Source organism: Canis lupus, chromosome 34, assembly GCF_048164855.1.
Source record: "Canis lupus baileyi chromosome 34, mCanLup2.hap1, whole genome shotgun sequence".
Classification (NCBI taxonomy): Eukaryota; Metazoa; Chordata; class Mammalia; order Carnivora; family Canidae; genus Canis; species Canis lupus.
Window position 1 is genome coordinate 5,307,433 of NC_132871.1, and position 20,352 is coordinate 5,327,784.

The 20,352-nt window shown below is 35.2% G+C and overlaps 1 protein-coding gene, 2 long non-coding RNA genes and 1 other non-coding gene across 8 annotated transcripts in view; 3 read left to right on the plus strand and 1 right to left on the minus strand.

Annotated features, from left to right (window-relative positions):
- The window catches only part of PDE1A (phosphodiesterase 1A), a 335,038-nt gene that overhangs the window by 48,645 nt on the left and 266,041 nt on the right, over positions 1 to 20,352 (plus strand). The window lies entirely within an intron of this gene.
- LOC140624135 (uncharacterized) lies at positions 1,696 to 4,166 on the minus strand. The gene is made up of 3 exons (XR_012023662.1): positions 3,975 to 4,166; positions 3,358 to 3,380; positions 1,696 to 1,947 (listed from the first exon to the last, which is right to left on the minus strand). It is a non-coding gene; the product is annotated as an uncharacterized lncRNA (long non-coding RNA).
- Positions 3,701 to 7,075, plus strand: LOC140624136 (uncharacterized). Its single transcript, XR_012023663.1, has 3 exons — positions 3,701 to 4,532; positions 6,242 to 6,277; positions 7,039 to 7,075. It is a non-coding gene; the product is annotated as an uncharacterized lncRNA (long non-coding RNA).
- On the plus strand, positions 18,127 to 18,250 carry LOC140624641 (small nucleolar RNA SNORD22). The gene has a single exon (XR_012024097.1). It is a non-coding gene; the product is annotated as a small nucleolar RNA SNORD22 (small nucleolar RNA).

Here is a 20,352-nt window from a genome sequence, read left to right on the forward strand (position 1 = left end):
GCCTGTCTGCTTGTTTCTTTCTTTCTTTCTTTCTTTCTTTCTTTCTTTCTTTCTTTCTTTCTTTCTTTCTTTCTTTCTTTCCTTCCTTCCTTCCTTCCTTCCTTCCTTCCTTCCTTCCTTCCTTCCTTCCTTCTTGTTCCTTTTTATGTATAAAAGTGTAAAATTACATCTGCAAATTTGACACTAATGATTCTGTCAATTAGAGGTTGAATTAGAGCTTTCACATTTCAATATTACTTGTAAAGCCCAAATTTATCTAAGAATTGTTATGATTGCTAGCGTGGTAAGCTGTCAACATAACTACCTTTTGGATGAATGTTCAAGTAGGAGTAATGTAAAGACAGGAATATGGCTTTCGTGCATCCTTTAAATTGCCTACAATTGCTGATTTTTTTTTTTTTTTTACAAAAGTGATGTTCACCCTTCATGCTTTGAATTTGTCTAAGAAAATTCTAACACTTCCTCTATAGACTATCCTGTAAACATGATCTGAAAGGATTATCCTTTACTAGAATTAACACTGACATCTTTTTGAGTTTGAAGTACTTAAGGCTTTCATTTTTCATCCTCTTTCCTAACTAAAAGGCATCAGTAGGAAGTAATACATATGTGTGGATTCAGTAACTTCAAGTTAAAGGAAGCCTCATCAGTCAAAACCGCTGTGTTTTGGAGTAAGATGGCACATATTCCCTGTTATAAAATAACACAACAGGAAAGGAGTCGTTTATCAGACATTGTGACATTGTAATTTTAGTTTGATTTTTTTAAAATTTTTATTTATTTATGATAGTCACAGAGAGAGAGAGAGAGAGAGAGAGAGAGAGAGGCAGAGACACAGGCAGAGGGAGAAGCAGGCTCCATGCACCGGGAGCCCGACGTGGGACTCAACCCCGGGTCTGCGGGGATCGCGCCCTGGGCCAAAGGCAGGCGCCAAACCGCTGCGCCACCCAGGGATCCCTGTAATTTTAGTTTGAACAAGAAAATGTTGTGGTAGTCAAGTTGGCAAAGGCCAGACCCGGGGCCAATAACTTTTGAAAAGTGCTAAGCTAAATTCATGGCTCCTTTATTTCTTGTAGGAGAAGAGATGTGATGTGTTTGCTTTAGTAGCCTCTACATGAGAACCAAGACATGAGACGTTATGTAGGAAAAGGCCAACTTTTCCAAGCTAAGAAAAGGCCGAGGAATTGCACTAATTTTTCCACAAACAGTGCGACAAATGCACTAGCAATTGCATACAGACATAATGAGTCCAGGTACCATATTTGGACCTGTGTTGTGATTTTCCCATTTTCACTTGGCTTTGAGAAAAAGGAATTTGCAGAGATAAATGACTTGGGGTAATAACAGGACACACAGGAATGCCCCTGAAATGGGAGTTGTATACATGTCGCATGCACAGAGACATTCTCTTTCTCACCACATATCAGACGTCGTTAATCTGTCCTATCACCCTTTCCCACTGAGGCTGGGCATGATCTGTACTGCTCCAGGCATCTACTGCCAATCTGTCATAATTAGAAAGAACTTGTTTTTTTTTTTGTGTGTGTGTGAAAGGAGAGTAATTAACCCAGTGCTTGACTCGTAGTAGTACCCAATGGATATTTGTTTCATTAATGAATTGAACAAGATTGTCCAGAATTTATAAAATGCCCTTGATGTTTTGCGAATTGTAGCAAGTATAGACCAACAAGGAAATTTCTCTTTAAAGTTGTTTGTTTTATTTTCTAGTAGTCAAAAGAAACAGGAATTTAGTAAAGAATTATTTTTAGGCTTCACTTATATTGGTTTGAACAGCTTCTTTTTGAGATTAATTTCAACCCTGCTTGCAGGTGTTCTTTAGTCCTCCTCCATGTTGAAGGGAAGCTGTCCTTTGTCATGGCAAGAATATGAGTCAAGCTCCATGGCTTCTGCAACAAAACCTCATCTTTTCCTTCTGTGTACCTGGTACTTAGAGAAGAGAGACTTTACTTCACCACAGAGGACCCGTGCATTGACTGGATGATTTTTTTGTGACTGGAGTTTGAACTATGCCGTATAGCTTCTGTCAAAAGCATGGACGGGCTTTGGATTTCTAAGTCTTGAATAAGTCTTTATTCATTTCACAGTAAATATGCAACCTTGGGCTTTATGGGGCTATGATTCTCTTATCTGTAAATTGGACATTACTCTAATAGTGCTCTCTACTTCTAGGAGTAGTTCTGTGAAATGAAACTACATGTTTGAAATGCCCATAAAGTTTTAAGCAAGTGTTAGTTAATGTTCAGCCCTGTGCACTGTCTTCTAGAATGTGGCAATTACCAGATGGGGAGGCAGGATGATGTGGGTTGAATGGTCTTTGAAATGAAAAACATTGGGATTCGTATCTCAATTTCACTATTTACTGTGACTCAAGGTATATCCCTTCACCCTTTTGAGTCTTATTTTCTCAACTGTCTGGAGGAAAATGGATTTTATGAGAATTAAATTGTCACATATTTAAAGCAGCTGGCACTGTCACTGGTGCCCAGCAGTCAATTAATGACAGCTATTATAATCAATAAATGCTAGTGGATATAATAAAAATTACAATCGGAGAAATGCTAACCGCTCTACATTTTTTATCCTCAATCCTCAGCATGTGTCAGATTATCAGAAAGCTACACATATGAATCGGTTTGAATTATCCTGAAGTGCAATTACTACTAAAGAACCTCAACATTCTATGATTGGCTTTTTATTGATGTTCTTTTAAAGTGATGGAAATAGATTCATGCCTTTGTATTATTATGCCATTTATTTTGTTCTTTGCTGTCTTTATATAATAACCCATGTGACAAATTCCTAACAGAATTTAAATATGTATCTCCTTTTATGAGATGAAATGAGTTGTGTAAAATGCATAATATCTCCCTCTTTACCTCAGCTGGAAGCTTAGAGCTATGTTTTGTTCACAAAGCTTTAGCCATATTAAGAATTGAAACTTCCCTATGTAATCCCTACTTCTTGATCATTTTTATTATTGACATTCTCATTTTCATGTTAAAATATTCTGATCCTAGATCTTCATTCTTTTGGTAAGTTGGCCCACGTCTCTTTTGAAATAATTGGATCGCTAAAAATTAGAAAAATATAAGCTACTCAGTTCTGGTGTTTGATTTCACCTTTGCTACATTGCAATATTCTGAATTAGTTTTATTAAATTAGGGTTAACTTTGAAACTTAGTAAAATAAGATGCCCTAGTCAGCATAACAGTGTGCTACGTATTAGTCAAAATAATGTGCACCTTATGAATGCAGCCTTAAAATGGGTAACACTAATTGTAACAAATATAATTCATGCTAATTAATAGTTCATCAACCTGTAGATATAGAACTTACACGTTTGTTGTCCAATATTTTGCCTTTAAAAGAAAATTTGTCACAATATTAGAATAGCCTATTCAATATTAGTGTTTCTATTGAGCTCATGAATGAAATTTAACTTTTACTGTGCTCTTTTGATGACAAAATAAGAAAATTGGTTCTTTTATCTTGCGACCTTAAATACACCAAGAGGTAGAGCATCCTACCTCTTTAGTACTTTTACGTGTTATCTAAAGTGAATTAACACTGTTAAAACTGAATTAACAGAAATATTATTATATAACATTTTAGGAAGCAAACATTTAAGGATTTAAAAAAGCGTTACTTCCATTCATAATACTCTTTACTAAATATATAGTCTGAGGAAGCTCATAAAACACTTTTAGTAAGTTAAACAAAATGGAATTTTACCCTAACTTCATTAAGTTAAGAAAAGGATCTAGTACATTTGGGAAAGCATTTTGTGGTACTTGTAAAATAATAGAAGAAAAAGTGACTAGCCAGTATTTTTTTTCTAAAGGATATAAAATGATTTCAGCCACAAAAAACATGTAACTTTAGCTTTCCTAGGATGTGTTGGTAATACAAAATATCAAAGTTATCATGGAAATGATAAAACAATATAGCCTGACCCCAATTTCCAGCCCTTTGGAGTTTCTTGGTTTACAAATCCCGTCTCAGTTTACATGTTCTCCTGCCCTGTCTTGTCTTGCTCAGTGGTACTAATCAAGGTTCAGACACCTAGTGGCCTCCATCTACATTTGTTGCTGCTTATCTTGATCTTTTTTCTGGGATGTCACCTTGGCATTGATGATGTGGAAGTCATTCCATTCCTGGAACCAATTGTCATGCTTATTGAAGTAGGAGAAAGTTCTATATTCTCATTTGGCTTCTTCTTCTTCTTCTTTTTTAAGATTTCTTTCTTAAATAATCTCTACACTCGATGTAGGGCTCCAATCCCAAGATCAAGAGTCACATGCTCTACTAACTGAGTCAGCGAGACAACCCTCTTTTAGCTTCTTAAAAAATCTAAGCTTTTAGTTTCCTTTCTGAGAAGCTATAGACAAGTCCTTGGGGCTGGAGAAGAAGCCATCCAAGGGCTGTTTTAAGAGTACTCCAGAGTGATAGCCAGCAATACTGACCTTTTTCTATAAGATATTGTCCATTTCTAGTTGGGAGAAATTGCAAAGGTACATATCTTCCCCTTTATGAGGGAATCTATTTCTGTATGCCTGAACCCAGTTGTCCACATCACTGTCTTTTATTTTTCTCTTGGAATTCCATGTTGTCTTCATGTAAATAAGACAAAATAGCATCACTTTGGGCAATTCCTGGTCATCCTCTTCCATTTTTTTTTTTTTAATAATAAGCAAACCAAAGAATCTCATTATGCTTTATGTATATGTAATTGTTCTCATATTCTATAATTTCCTTTTTCTGTCTTATTGAAGAAAAGCAGTAACTTTATACATCCTTCCTATGTCACCAAAAGAACTAACCTAATGAAGCAACTGCGTTGTGCTTCATAATAATCTCATTGAATTTTCATAAGATCCTTCAAAAGAGGATGTACATTTTATAAATAATAAGGCCAGGATTCAGAAAGTTAAGTAGCTTGCTTAAGATCAAATGATTAATTATGAATGGAATAAAAATTCAATTCTAGTGCATTTTGTTGGACCCCAAAGTCTGGGCACTATCGTGTCTAGGGCAACATTTGGCTCCTTCAGCAAATTACTTTTCCAACCTTTAGAGAATTGAATAAGTTACCTTGCTGTGTACATGATGTGAAACATTCCTATTGGTCCTTTTTTTTGATAGAAATGTTTACAAAGACATTTTTCCCCATTCAGGAAAGAGCCTCTCCTAAGCAAAGTGAAGGAATAAAATTTTCATGATAGTAAAATATATAGATCCAAGTAAATATATGTCTATATTCTTATTTATCACTTTGCACAAAATAGGTACACAATATTAATGCATTAATCAATTGCTTGTATTGAGGAAGCTTATAGATCTGGATACTAAAGATGAGTTTTTATATTAAAGAAGTCTTTCTAAGTTCTAAAATAGATTTTAAGATAAGTTTGAGAAGAGTGTCTCATGAAACTCTTTTTGCAATCACATTGCTGAGCCATTGACTTTCTTATTGATATTCACTAAAGAGTTGGAACACTGAACAGTGTGATAATTTCTTTCCTGTTGAAAAAAAAATTTTCAACAAAAAAAGTATTCTTAAAAAAGAAGCAAATGGCAACTTAAAAAGTTCTTTTCTCAGAGTACAGTACAACTTAGTAGGGAACAGTACATAACATCTTCATGTGTATCAAGAATTAGGTTGGCATATCTTGGAGAAGAAAACACTTTTCTATCCTATACTCAAAGGCTAGTCTCATTTTAGTCCAGATCTGAAAAGTCACGATTCAGATTAAAGGGAGCTCTTTCTTTTGTTTTATTTCAGTTATTCTTCCTGGATAACAGCCAATAATTATACTGTGGAATTAAGAGTTCTGGGGACTTCTGATGGTTGTGGGACTAGATGAGGTCATTTCTGTAAGCTTAGGCAAAGTTTCTTGCTCATGTTTTCTCATCTGCCTGACATGTATTACCTTTGTGGCATGTTATCTCTTTTCTTCAGTGAATAATTACTGAAAGGCATTTCTTCATTATAATTTTTATCATTGTTCCAAACCCCATGACTGTGGATTATAGCTGGTGGTTTTAGAGAATATTTTTGCTCTGAATCTAAATGTATTGGTCTAGAAAGCAAGTTGATTTCCATGAAACCGCTTAGAAAATTTAGTTCACTAAATTGTGAAGATTGTCATTTGCCTACCTTCTGTTTTTTAGATAAGTGTATATATAATTTTAACTGAAATGTTATTCCACCTACATGCAGCACTCAAGAACAAAAATCACTTGGAAATCAGACAAGGTAATTCATGAAAAACAAATCGCTATATCAAAATAGTCATAGTATCTCTATAAAAATGTGCAGTCAAATGTCACCTTCCACTGGGTTGAGCCTAATGTGCCATGTGCAAAAACCTCTTATTCTAAGTGCTTTATAACACAATAGAAACTCTCTTCACTTCGTGAATATATCTATCTATATTTCCTGCTTGCTGTTTTGTGGATACTTTTCTCTTTCACTAAACTTTTAAGTTTCCAGAAAGAAGGACTGTCTTCTTGTTAATTGTTAAATAGCTATTCCTATAATAACCCCAGACAGAGAGTAACTAACTGTTCAATGATATGTGGAGAATTGAGTTAAACTGAACATTGAAAATTAGGTATTGAGAGAATTATTACTGTGACACAGTCCTCACATTCAGAATCTTTGGGGGAAAAAAAGTATAAGTGGGTAAGGTCTTGTAAGAGTCTTGTAAGACCCATTTAAATTGTGTAGAGAATGGATGGGGGGGTCCCTGCCTTTTTATTCCTGGTATGTATAAATGGCACTTCCTTGTGGAGAAGAGAGGCCATGACTGGGACCTGTGACACAATATAGTGATATTTGCCTTAGTATAGAGACTCTTTCCTCTGTTTTGTTTACTTATAAATTCCACCAATTTTAAGTGTATAGTTTGTTGAGATTTTGTAATGTCTCCAATTATGAAATCACCATGACATCAAGATGTACCAATAGTTCTCTCAACCTAAAAAATTTCCTTGTGTCTTGTTACACTTGAACAGGGCCAACAAACTTGTTCTCTCTCCACCCTGGCCACAGGTAAAATCAGATCTGCTTTCTGTTCTTACCATTTTTCATTTTCTAGAACCTTATGTAAATGGAATTATGCAGTACGTAGTCTCCTGATTTTACTTCTTTTACTAATAAGCAAATGTTTTTAAATTCATCCATGTTGCATGTATTCATATTTGATTATTTTTTATTGGTGTGTAGTATGTCATGCTATGTGTATAAGAAACTTTTCTTATCCATCCAGAAGTTGACAGACATTTGGATTGCTTCCACTTTTTAGCTATTATGAATAATACTTCTGTGACGTTTGCATATAGCTTGTGTGTGGACACATGTCTTCATTTTCCTTGAGTAAAACCTAGGAGTAAAATTACTAGGTTGCATGGTTAATATTTATCCAGCTTTATAAGAAACAGATATATAGCTTTCCAAAGTGGCTGTATGATTTTATATTTCTACTAGCAATGTGTGAGAGTTCCACTTACTCCGTATTTTTGTTACACTTGTTATTTCAACCTTTTCAATTTTAACCATTCTGGTGAGTATGTAGTAGTATCACATTGTGGTTTTAATTTATGCTTTCCTAATGACTAGTGATCATTCAAAATCTTTTCATATGCTTATTAGCCATTCATATGTTTTCTTTTGTGAAGTGCCTGTTTAAATATTTTGTCCAATTTTGATTATTTTTTATTATTACAAAATTGTAAGAATTCTTTATGCAGTCTGGACAAAAGCTGTTAGTTAGATTTGTGGATTCCAGAATAAAACTTTTTGTAGTTGTGGCTAGCTTTTTGTTTTATTAACTGTCTTTTAAGAAACAGAAGTTTCTGCTCTTTTTTTTTATTTTATTTTTTATTTTTTTAATTTATTTTTTATTGGTGTTCAATTTACTAACATACAGAATAACCCCCAGTGCCCGTCACCCATTCACTCCCACCCCCCGCCCTTCTCCCCTTCTACCACCCCTAGTTCGTTTCCCAGAGTTAGCAGTCTTTACGTTCTGTCTCCCTTTCTGATATTTCCCACACATTTCTTCTCCCTTCCCTTATATTCCCTTTCACTATTATTTATATTCCCCAAATGAATGAGAACATATAATGCTTGTCCTTCTCTGACTGACTTACTTCACTCAGCATAATACCCTCCAGTTCCATCCACGTTGAGGCAAATGGTGGGTATTTGTCATTTCTAATAGCTGAGTAATATTCCATTGTGTACATAAACCACATCTTCTTTATCCATTCATCTTTCATTGGACACCGAGGCTCCTTCCACAGTTTGGCTATTGGGGACATTGCTGCTATAAACATCGGGGTGCAGGTGTCCCAGCGTTTCACTGCATCTATATCTTTGGGGTAAATCCCCAACAGTGCAATTGCTGGGTCGTAGGGCAGGTCTATTTTTAACTCTTTGAGGAACCTCCACACAGTTTTCCAGAGTGGCTGCACCAGTTCACATTCCCACCAACAGTGTATGAGGGTTCCCTTTTCTCCGCATCCCCTCCAACATTTGTTGTTTCCTGCCTTGTTAATTTGCCCCATTCTCGCTGGTGTGAGGTGGTATCTCATTGTGGTTTTGATTTGTATTTCCCTGATGGCAAGTGATGCAGAGCATTTTCTCATATGCATGTTGGCCATGTCTATGTCTTCCTCTGTGAGATTTCTGTTCATGTCTTTTGCCCATTTCATGATTGGATTGTTTGTTTCTTTGGTGTTGAGTTTAATAAGTTCTTTATAGATCTTGGAAACTAGCCCTTTATCTGATATGTCATTTGCAAATATCTTCTCCCATTCTGTAGGTTGTCTTTTAGTTTTGTTGACTGTATCCTTTGCTGTGCAAAAGCTTCTTATCTTGATGAAGTCCCAATAGTTCATTTTTGCTTTTGTTTCTTTTGCCTTCGTGGATGTATCTTGCAAGAAGTTACTATGGCAGAGTTCAAAAAGGGTGTTGCCTGTGTTCTTCTCTAGGATTTTGATGGAATCTTGTCTCACATTTAGATCTTTCATCCATTTTGAGTTTATCTTTGTGTATGGTGCAAGAGAGTGGTCTAGTTTCATTCTTCTGCATGTGGATGTCCAATTTTCCCAGCACCATTTATTGAAGAGACTGTCTTTCTTCCAATGGATAGTCTTTCCTCCTTTATCGAATATTAGTTGACCAGAAGTTTCTGCTCTTGATGAAATCTATTTTACCAATTGTTTTCTTTTATAGTTTGTGTTTTGGGACTCACCCAATATCACAAAATTTTTCTCTTAATTTTTAAGTAGAAGTTTAGTTTTAGCTCTTATGTTTAGGAACAGTTACCTGAGCTGACTTTCTTGTGTGCGATGTGAGGTAATGATTGGTATTTATTCCTCCCCCCACCCCCATATAGTCAGTTTTCCCATCACCTTTTCTTGGAAAGACAGTCATTTTCCTATTAAATTATCTTGGTAACTTTGCCAAAGCCAATTAAAGTATGAGTTTGTCTCTGAAGTTTCTATTCTGCTCCATTAACCTATACATCTATCTTTATGTCAGTATCTCACTGTCTTGATTATTGTAGCTTTATACTAAAATTTGAAAGGAAGTAGTTTAAGTACTATAATTTTATTCTTTTTTCAGGATTGCTTTAGCTATTCTAGTCCTTTGGATTTTGATATAAATATTTAATTTATATTGTTAATTTTCTTTAAAAGTCCTAGTTAGGATTATGATTAGGATTGTATTAAATCTAGAGATTAATTTGGAGAGAATTGGTATCTTAACAATTTTGAGAAGAATGGTGTATCTCTTCATTTATTTAGGTCTAGCTTAATTTCTTTCAAGAGTATTTTGTAAATTTTAGTGTAAAATCTTAACAATTGTCTTCACTAAAATTTTTCCCATATTTATTTTTATGCTTTTTGAATGTGGCTTTTTCTGAATTTCATTTCACATTTTTATTCCCCCCAAAACTGAAATACACTTGATTTTTTAATAATGACCTTAGTTATTGGAAACCTGCTGGATTCACTTATTAGTTTTCATAGCTTTCTTATGGATTTCTTAGGATTTTCTATATATACTATCTTGTCTATAATTAAAGTATCTCTACTTCTTGCCTATTCCGTATGCTTTTTATTTTTTTTCTTACCTTTTTGCACTGGTTTGAATTTAAAGTGTAATGTTAAATAAAATAATGAAAACACAGATCCTTTTCTCTGATCTTATCTAGGAAGCATTGAGACTTTTATTACTGAGTTTGATATTAAATGGAGCCATAGGAGCTCTTAATTGGGTTAAGGATATTCTCTTTTAGTTCTAGTTTTCTGGGAGCTTTTAATAATGAAATAGTGATCAATTTTGTCAAATACTTTCACTGTATGTACTAAAATAATCATATGCTTTTTTCCCTTTATTAAATTAATATGGTGAATTATGTTGACTGATTTTCAGATATTAAATCAACCTTCCCTTCCTGGGATAAACACCTGTTAATTATTATATATTATCTTTTTTTTTTACATAATGCTCAATTTGATTGATAATATTTTAACATAATTTTTATGTCTATATTTGTGAGAGGTATTTGTCTACATTTCTCTTTGCTTGTTGTATTATCTTTGCCTCATTTTGGAATCAAGGTAATTTTGTCTTAATAAATTGGGAAGTTTTTTCTTTGAAATAGTTTTTGAGAGATAGCTACTAGTTTTTCCTTAAATGTCTGATAGAATTCATCATTAAAGTCATCTGGATTCAGAGTTATCTTTTGGAGGAGGTTTTTATTTACAAAGCTTATTAATTAATAATGGCTGTGAATTTTTTTAAATGTGAGTTGTTTTTTTTTTGAGGATTTTTCCTCTTTCACTTAGGTTGCCAAATTTATGAGCACAAAGGTGTTCATAATATCCCCCTTATTGTTTTTGTTTTGCAATTCCCCTAATATCCTTTTAGTGTTTGTAGAATCTGTAGAGTCCTCTTTTTCATCTTTGATATTGGTAACTTTCCTTCTATCTCTCCCCATCCTTCATTTTCCTTCTTCCTTTTCTTTTCCTTCACCTCTCCCTCCCAGTTTAATCTCTAGCTGCCCTTTTAGCCTGGTGAGCCTAACAGTTGAATAGACAAACACTGAGAAGTCGTCTTTTGTCCTTTCTGGCCAGGGTAGAGTCAGAGCATAGTTCAAAAATAAGGATTCTCATGAGCAGAAAGAAGAAACTAGTTAGGAGGAAGAATAGTACTTTAATTTATGACAGAAAAAGCTATAAAACTTTCTGGAGGATATATAACATGGGAATAAGTGGCAAAATCAGCTTCTTAGTTCTAAAGAATTTTGCGGATGCATGGTAGGACAGCTGAGACCTGTGCATAGGAGACCCAGTGTGAAACCTTTATCCAATTGTGTCCTCCCTTTTTCCTTTTTCATTTTGAAGTTAGATTTACAACTCTAAATAAATAATAAATAAATGACAGTACATAAATTGATTACATAACAAAATTAAATTTAAAAATTAACTGATTCGTATACAACTCATAAATTGACTTGATTTACAACTCTAAACATTGTACCTCCTGTACCAATTGTGCATACTTTTCGGATGCTTTATTCTAGAGCTCCTTCCTGAAAATTGAATAATAGCATTACCTCTTCCTCAAAAATATTCAATGACTTCCTACCGTTTGATAAAACGAAGTGCATAACTCTCTGTGTAATATTTTAAGCCTTCTTTCTCATTTTTCCAAGTTTCCAACTTCCCATTGTGTTACATTTTCATCCTTACCTCTCCCACGAGTCAAGATGGTTGGTTCACTGATTATTTTGCTGATGCACTTGGTAGATTTCCACTTTTATGCTTTCACTGTTGTAGGACTGACTTGTTTCTTTATATCTCTCAGTTGTCTATGAGAACTGAGGTTTAGAGAAGTGGCATAAATTTATCAATGTCAAACACTTTACTTAGGAGAGAATGGAAATAAGAACTCAGATCTAGAATTTATCTATCTTAATATGAAGGATTTGGATTTTATCTGTTAAGAAATGAGGAGCCTTTTTGGTTTCTAGGAAGGTAACTCTTGAGAAATGTGTTCTAAGAAAGATAAACTTGACATCTTTAAGTAGAAGGGAGGAAGACAAAACTGTGACAGGTATAAAATCTAAGAGGCTGCGGTATCCCTGAGGACACAGGTCAGGCCAGAGATTATAGGACTAACAAAGTTACTGATTTAAAGCTACTATGAAGAAAACAGTGACAATACATTTCAAGACCATGGAAAGAAGGAATTGTCAGGATACAAAAGAAATAAGGTTTGGAAAATACCTTAAAACTCTTTCTTTAGCTAACCATAAACCTCATCATAATATCTTTAGTACAATAGATATTTATGTTACTTTTATTTATTTTATAATTTTCCAAATTGCTTTCACCATATGCTTTTTCTAAGCATTGTTCTAGACACTGGAGACACAAGAGTGAACCATTTAATGAATGAATGAATATGATCTCACTATCAAAATGCATATGCCAAGTGGGTGGGGGGTGGGGGTGACTGGGTGATGGGCACTGAGGTGGGCACTGAGGTGGGCACTTGACGGAATGAGCACTGGGTGTTATTCTATATGTTGGCAAATTGAACACCAATAAAAAATAAATTTACCAAAAACAACAACAACAACAAAATGTATATGCCAAAATGTTATTAGGGCCATTGAAAAAATTTTGATTCTACAAATTTATTGTTTATTTATTTATTTTTTAAGTTTTAATTTTTTTTTTTTGAGGGAGATAGTGTGAGAGATGGGGGAGTGACAGATGAGGAGGGAGAAGGAGAGAACCTCAAGCAGACTCCCCACTGAGTACAGAGCCTGGCATGGGCTTGATCTCATAACCCTGAGATCAGACCTGAGCTGAAATCACTAGTAGTACAGTTAACTGACTGAGCCACTCGGGGACCTAAATTTATTTTTTTTAAAGAGAATGATAATCTTAATTTTGGGAATAGTTAGGAATAGCTTCTGTATTTGCCTGTGGATAACACCATTCAGGAAACATGAAACGAGAATATATGTATGTGTTTAATGAGGATAAAAATTATTGTTTTAAATTGCATAGAACTGGTTTTAAGGTTAATGTTCATGAAGTAATTTAGGTGATGCTATTCCCAACCATCATACTGACAAAAGATAGAATGAAAGAAATGCTTTCTCAACTGAAGAGGATCTATTTTCAACTTTAAAAAAATACTTGTAATTCCTGTGATTTCTTAGGAATTACACACCTTCTCAATGTATCATATAAGCAATTAAAAGTTTTTTTAAATTTTATTTATTTATTTGAGAGAGAGAGCGAGAGCAAGCCAGAGAACACAAGTGGGGGAAATTGCAGAGGGAGCTGGAGAAGCTGACTCCCCTCTGAGCAGGGAGACTGATGTGGGGCTTGATCCTGGCACTCGAGGATCATGACCTGAGCTGAAGGCAGGTCTTAACCGACTGAGCCACCCAGGCACCCCAAAAGTTTTTGAGACCCTGCTTCAAATTTTTTAATCAAAATATACTTTAGTTACTCGAATTCCAATTCTATAGCATTTTATTGGAAAGGAAAGATGAAAACATTCTTAGATACAGACATTTACAGTGTATTTGGCTAAATGCAAAACTGGTCACTCTACTAGGATTTAATGAATAAACTTTAGGCTAAATTTGAAATATCTGATGAGGCCAAGTTCCTGATAAATTATTACTAGTGGAATCTTTATGAACTAAAGGCACTATCCCTTCCTGTAGCTATCATTTATTCTTTATTACTGTCTTAAATTAATCCAAAGAAACTGAGGTCATGCCAAATTAAGCAATCCAAGATAATTCTCGAAGAAAAATGAAACAAAAATAAGAAGTAGAATCAAAGTACACACATTTACTATTTTTTTTTTAGTAATCCTTCAGTCTCACTCTTTAATTAAAGATTCAGTCATAGTATTTTCCAAGTGCTCTCCATGTATCAGTTTTTGTGCTTAGTAGGAGGAATGCACAGGTGAAGGCAGAAGGGTCCATGTAAAATGGTGCTTTCTTTCTGGTTGGTGAAGAGAGGTATTAGAAAACTAGCAAGTAATCAGAATGATTCCCTAAAACGGTAAGTGACTTGAAGGAAATAATAGAATGGGAAATACCTATAGGATAGGAAGTAAGCTGATGGGTCTGCTTTACATAAAATGGCCAAAAAAAGGCCCTACTGAGAGATATTACTTCAGGTGTTGAAGAATTAGAATTTAACTGGTTCACAACACTGGATGCAGGAGAAAGAACTTAGCCTTATAGCTTCCTCAAAATAAATTAACCTTTTATGAAAGGCTAGGATATGAAAGGAAATAGCTTTTCCTTTATATCCAGAATGCCATTTCAGTTCTTTCAGTACCTGTATGAAGATTCAAAAGACAATAACAAACTAGAAAAATGGGGAAGAGCTTGATATTTTTGGAGGTTAATAAAGTTTGGTCTTTACATTGTTTTCCTTTTAAGTGTCATTTTTACACACACAAAAAAAACTTGTTATACTCTGCGAAGAGTGATTCTGAATATGGTATTTCTGTGTCATTAAATTTTTTTTAAGTTTAGCTTTAAAATAATTGGCTCCTTTTGCTTCATATCCTACCTAGTTGTTCTGAACATTGTTCATCTTTTGAACTGAATGGAAATTTGTTTCTTTAATAACTGACTATGAGCAAACTCAAAAGTATTCTTAAATACTTAATGGATTTACAAGCTCAAGTGGCTTCACAATAACTAAATGATTTGTCACAACTTTCTCCCTCCTCCCAACTCTCTCTCTCTCCAGAATTTCTTAGATTCTCTCTGTTCAAGGAAGCCCTTATAAGTCTTCTACTAAATACAATCTTCAGTCTCAGTACTGTTCTTAAACTGTTCCAGGTAGAGGCTCATTGTCTTCTGTTTTTTTTCTTTTAAATCACTGAAAATGAAAATGATAGGTTCTCCTCTAATGGTGCATTTCTAACACAAGAGCCTTTCTTTGTAAAAGCAAATAGAAAATTTAGTTTTATAACTTTAGTTTTGGAATGACCACCCAAAGTTCAAAGGGGTGAGAAATTCTTTCAGTATCTGTGATCCCAGCAGCCTTAAGAAAACCTAACAAGTCTTGGGAGTTCTGGCCTTTGTTGGTCTTGTGTGGTATAGGTAGATCAGGAATGGAGAAGGAACTTTGGTAGAGGCAGCCCAGCCATCACCATGGCTCTGAACTCCTATTCACATACCAAACAGATAAAGTGAGAGGTTGGGCTGGCATAGAAGCAGTTCTTTCCTCATCATCACTAGCTTGGTATCCTTGCCAAGGGTTTCCTTGCCAGGAGATAGCTCAGTTACCATGAGCTCCTTGAAGTGTTCCTTGGCAGTCCTGAGTGAATCTGAAGTGTGATTTCATGCCTTTGCTTTTCTTCAGCTTGTGCTTGGCTGTGGTTTTGAAAATTAACTATGAATTTTTAATAGATTGTTCATATTTTGCATATTATTTGAACTCTATAGGGACTAGGACATTATCTTTTACATATTCCTTAATATTAACAAAACAAAATTTTTGCCTTATGAAATGTACTTTTTCTTCCTTATATAGAGCAGTATGTGAGTGGGAAGATGCTTGAATTGTTCCTGCTTCTCCTTGCCAGAAGAAAATAAAAGTATGTCTTCTACAATCCCTTTCTTATGTTATTTGAGGCTATCAAAATGCCAGCTGGTGGCTTCTTTTCTTGTTGAATACAATGCAACCTAAATATCCTCTTCTTTCACAAAAAGGAGCTAAATCAGAGTGGATTTGCTTCTTGTATCTAAAGGTTAAAGGCCAAGGGATAAAATGTGCATAGTATTTTGTGTGTGTGTGCTGTGACTGCTAGAGGATTTATAGGGATGAAATATAGGTTAGTTTTATAATTTTGTTTTTTTAAATGAATATTTTTTGAGATACCGAGATTCTTAGATTTTGGGTTATTGTATTAATAAGATCCAGAAAATTAGTTATAGGAAAAACATACTTAACAACTTATTTGAGCTCACAGATATTAAATATATTGTGGAAAAACAGTTGAATGGATAAAGCGTAGTACATCCAAATAATGAAATATTATTCATCCCTAAAAAGATACGAGCTATCAAGCCATGAAAAAACATGGAGAAATCTCATATGCCTATTACAAAATGAAAGAAACCCATCTGAAAGGCCGAATACTCTATTATTCCAATTATATGACATTCTAGAAAAGGTAAAACTATGGAAAAAGTAGAAAGATCAGTGGTTTTTAGAAGTTGAGAGGGAGGGATGGGTAGGCAGAGAATAGAGGACTTTTAGGGCAGTGAAAATACTGTTATGAGACCTTAAGGATGGATACAAATTATACATTTAGCCAAACCCATAGAATGAACAACACCAAGAGTGAACCCTAATGTAAACTATGGTTCATCAATTATAAGAAAATCACCCGAGGATCCCTGGGTGGCTCAGTGGTTTGGTGCCTGCCTTTGGCCCAGGGCGCGATCCTGGAGTCCCGGGATCGAGTCCCACGTCCGGCTTCTGGCATGGAGCCTGCTTCTCCCTCTGCCTGTCTCTGCTTCTCTCCCTCTCTGTCTATTATAAATAAATAAATAAATCTTAAAAAAAAAAAAAAAGAAAATGACCCACTTTGGTGGGGAATATTGACAATGGGGGAGGCTGTGTATACATAGGTACAGGGAATATTTGGGAAATATCTGTGCCTTCCTCTAAATTTTACTTGAATTTAAAATTGAATTTTAAATTGCTGTAAAATATAAAGTCTTGATTAGAAAAAACATGATAATCTATTATTCTTTTTATCTTAAAATTTTAACAAATTAAAAATATTTCAAAATCCTGGTATTTTAATTTTTAATTTAAAAAAATCAGAGAAAAATAATCCAAAAATTTTGTGCTGGGAAGGGTAAATGTTTATCCCACTCTCCACTCCTGCCTGTGCAACTCCCTATCTGTCTCTTTTCCCTCCTCCTCCCCCTAGATTAGTCAGTGTCTGGGAAAATTTGGCAGAAGTACTAATCCTAAAAGGTAAGAGCTATGCCCTACTACCCCTTGTTCTGCTCCTCATGCACAGATTGATTAGGTTAAGTCTGGCTGAGGGCACTTCTTGTCAATTGTCACTCTCCATATTCAAGCCTAACCCTGATAGAATGCTAAACCCCAAGATTTTGGGTTTCAAGTTGCCAGAGTGCAATCTCTTTCTTTTAATAAGAAGCACAAATTTCTTTTGAAAGCCGCCCTCCTCCATTATCATTGGTTGATGGAACTGATCTTATTCCCAACATTGGACAGCGAGGTAAGGGGAGCCTCTATGGGCTTAATCCAATAAATAGTCTACCTTCCCAGTCACGGGACTGGTTCAGAGATGGGCATGTGACCCAGTTAGAAGTATAAGATACAAGAGACTATTTTTGGAGCTTCTGGGAAAAACTAGATGGGGTCTTCCTTCTGCTGAATGTGGGAGTGCAAAAACAAAGGGTCAGAGCCATGCTGCCTTTTTGCTAGCCAAGAGATCCACCCTGAGGAGGAAGTTTACTCCCAGAGGAAAGCACAGCTGAGACACGCAGAGAAACCAACTCTTGATGACATTGTTTCAATAACTGCATCAAATCACAGCTGAAGGAAGCACTAGCACTGAATCTTCATGTTATTGGCCTGCACATTTCCTATTTTTCTCTAAGTCATTTGAGCTCAGTTTTGTTCCTTGCAACACACAGTGTACTGAAGGTCTGTGGAGCCCTTGTAGCTAATAGCTAATCTCTGGCTCGTCCAATGCCCTCTGCTCCCACCATTTGAACAGTATGCTTGCCAAGAATCTGCTGTGATTCTTCCCAAACTTGTTTAAGGAAGTTGTAATTCTATGTAGTAATTACACAAGCTAATTAAATATTAAATAAACTAATAAAATATGAGTATGAAAAGAAAGTTATCATATATACAAAAACTAAGTTTAATATTTTGAGAAGCCTCATAAAAAGTCATATAAAAAAGTTATCTAATTTAAAATGAATAAGAACAAGAGTTTGTAAGAAAACTAAATGAAACTAGTAAGATTTTGAGCTTAGTTTGTTTTGCAGATGTCTTAAATTCTCATTCCATGTTAAAGAATCACAGAGAGCCTGTAAAGGTGAATCCACCGGGGCTGGCTGGGGAAAAGGAGGAAGCTTGCTCCAGAAGGAACTGTCTGAGGGATCATAGGGATTTCTAAATGTGGGAAAAGGGAATAAATCATTTGGTGAAGTCAACTGTACCTACTTCTTTATAGGTCTAAAGAAAGAGCAAAGCTTTTATATAACAGGAATCCTGTTCTTCAGGGATACCAAAAGGAAATTTTTATTTATTTATTTATTTATTTATTTATTTATTTATTTATTTATTTTAAAAGGAATTTTTTTAAAAGGCTTTTATTTATTCATGAGAGACACGGAGGGTGGGGGGCTGGCAGAGACAGACAGAGAGCGAGGAAGAAGCAGGCTCCATGCAGGGACCCCGTTGCGGTACTCAATCCAGGATCACACCATGGGCCGAAGGCAGGCACTAAACTGCCCAGAGATCCCCCCAAAAGGAAATTTTTAAGTCATTTTTGGTGCAACCTAGCTGGAAATTAGCATGTAATTGTTTGAGCCTTGCTGATTAAAAGTTTAACCTTCAAAAAAAAAAAAAAAAAAGAATCACAGAGAGGCATTTTGAATTTGGTTAGTTCTAGAAAGGTGAATTGAAGCTCCTCCAATCAGCAGACTCCTATATAAAGAAAAAGCTTTGTTCCTACATCAACTGATTGGCCAATGAATGCATTTTCATAAACTTTAAGTTAAAAAATTAATTATTACTTAATGCTTTCATACTTTAGCCAGTATTTTTGGCTAATTGACTATTACAGGTTTTAAAATTCTATGAGATCAGAGGAATTTTACTGTTCTTAAGTGGAAGATGAGACAGGGTGTGTATGGGAAAGTGACATTAAGAAAGTGAAGTTTAGGGCAGCCCCGGTGGCCCAGGGGTTTAGTGCCGCCCGCAGCCCGCAGTGTGATCCTGGAGACCCCGATCGAGTCCCACATCGGGCTCCCTGCATGGAGCCTGCTTCTCCCTCTGCCTGTGTCTATGCATATCTCTCTCCCTCTGTGTCTCATGAATAATAAATAAAATCTTTAAAAAAAAAAAAAAAAGAAAGTGAAGCTTAAACTCAGGAGATGAATGTGCACATGTCACAGGCAAGGCCGATGGGATTGTGGGAAGGAAGAGCTGTGAGTTAAAACATCAAGTTTGAGATATCCTCTTGTGTCTTTGATATAGGAAATCTTTAGTAGTTAGTAGCTATTTATGATGGATTTTAGGCATATTTTTATTTTAGGAAGATCACTCTGGTGGTAGGTTGGAAGATGGACTGGAATGAGGAGGAAAAATGTTAAAGGAAAACATGTCAATGGATGTGGTCACCAACTAAATAATCAGAGTGAGGAAGAAGAAGGAATAAAAGATGACTTGGTACTTGTCAGTGAATGGAGAATGAGGAGACTTAGCATTTAGTTCTTTGACATTAGAGTTTAAAGTTGAAGAGTGTGCTGAGACCAAGTATTTATTGAGCACTTTTTGTGTCACATATGGTTCTAAGCACAATGGGGAAGACTGTGGTTCTCTAGAAGCTCAGAGTTTTGAGCAAAAATATATGCTACAGTAGGTATTTGCTAGGATTTATAAAGTTTTTAATTTTTCTGCTTACATCCAACCTCTTTTGTAGAATTTCCCATAGAATTTTAGTAAAAGAGTTGTATCTCCCATTATGGAAGCCAAAGTTAGCCAAACAGTCTATCTCTCTTCTCCCCAAAAGCTATTATTTCTTTAGGGACCCAGGATGAGCCAAATGGATATTTCAATTTTTGGAGTTTTTGATACAGTATTGGATAGTTAGAGATGAGTTGTAGGGTGAGTCCAGCTACCTAGTATCCTTCCAGTAAATTCCTTTTCCGATTAAATTTGACTTGACATAAATAAACAGGAAATACAAGACAAAACAAAAAAAACATGATTTGATAGAATAAGAAGGGGAGAGACCTTTAGAGCGTGCCATCAGTAACGAAGGAAATTTTCATGGTCTACCTTCCTTCCAATGTGCACTGGGAAGAATCTTTCCAAGGGGAAATGATTATAACATTCCCTTCTCTGAGAGATTATCTTACAGAGGATCTTTCAGCTCTTTTCATAGGAAGTTAAGGATTTAGTATAGTACTAGGACTTTTGTCCTTGGTTTTGTGATTTCAAACTTCCATTAACTATATATTGAGAATTTACATAGGG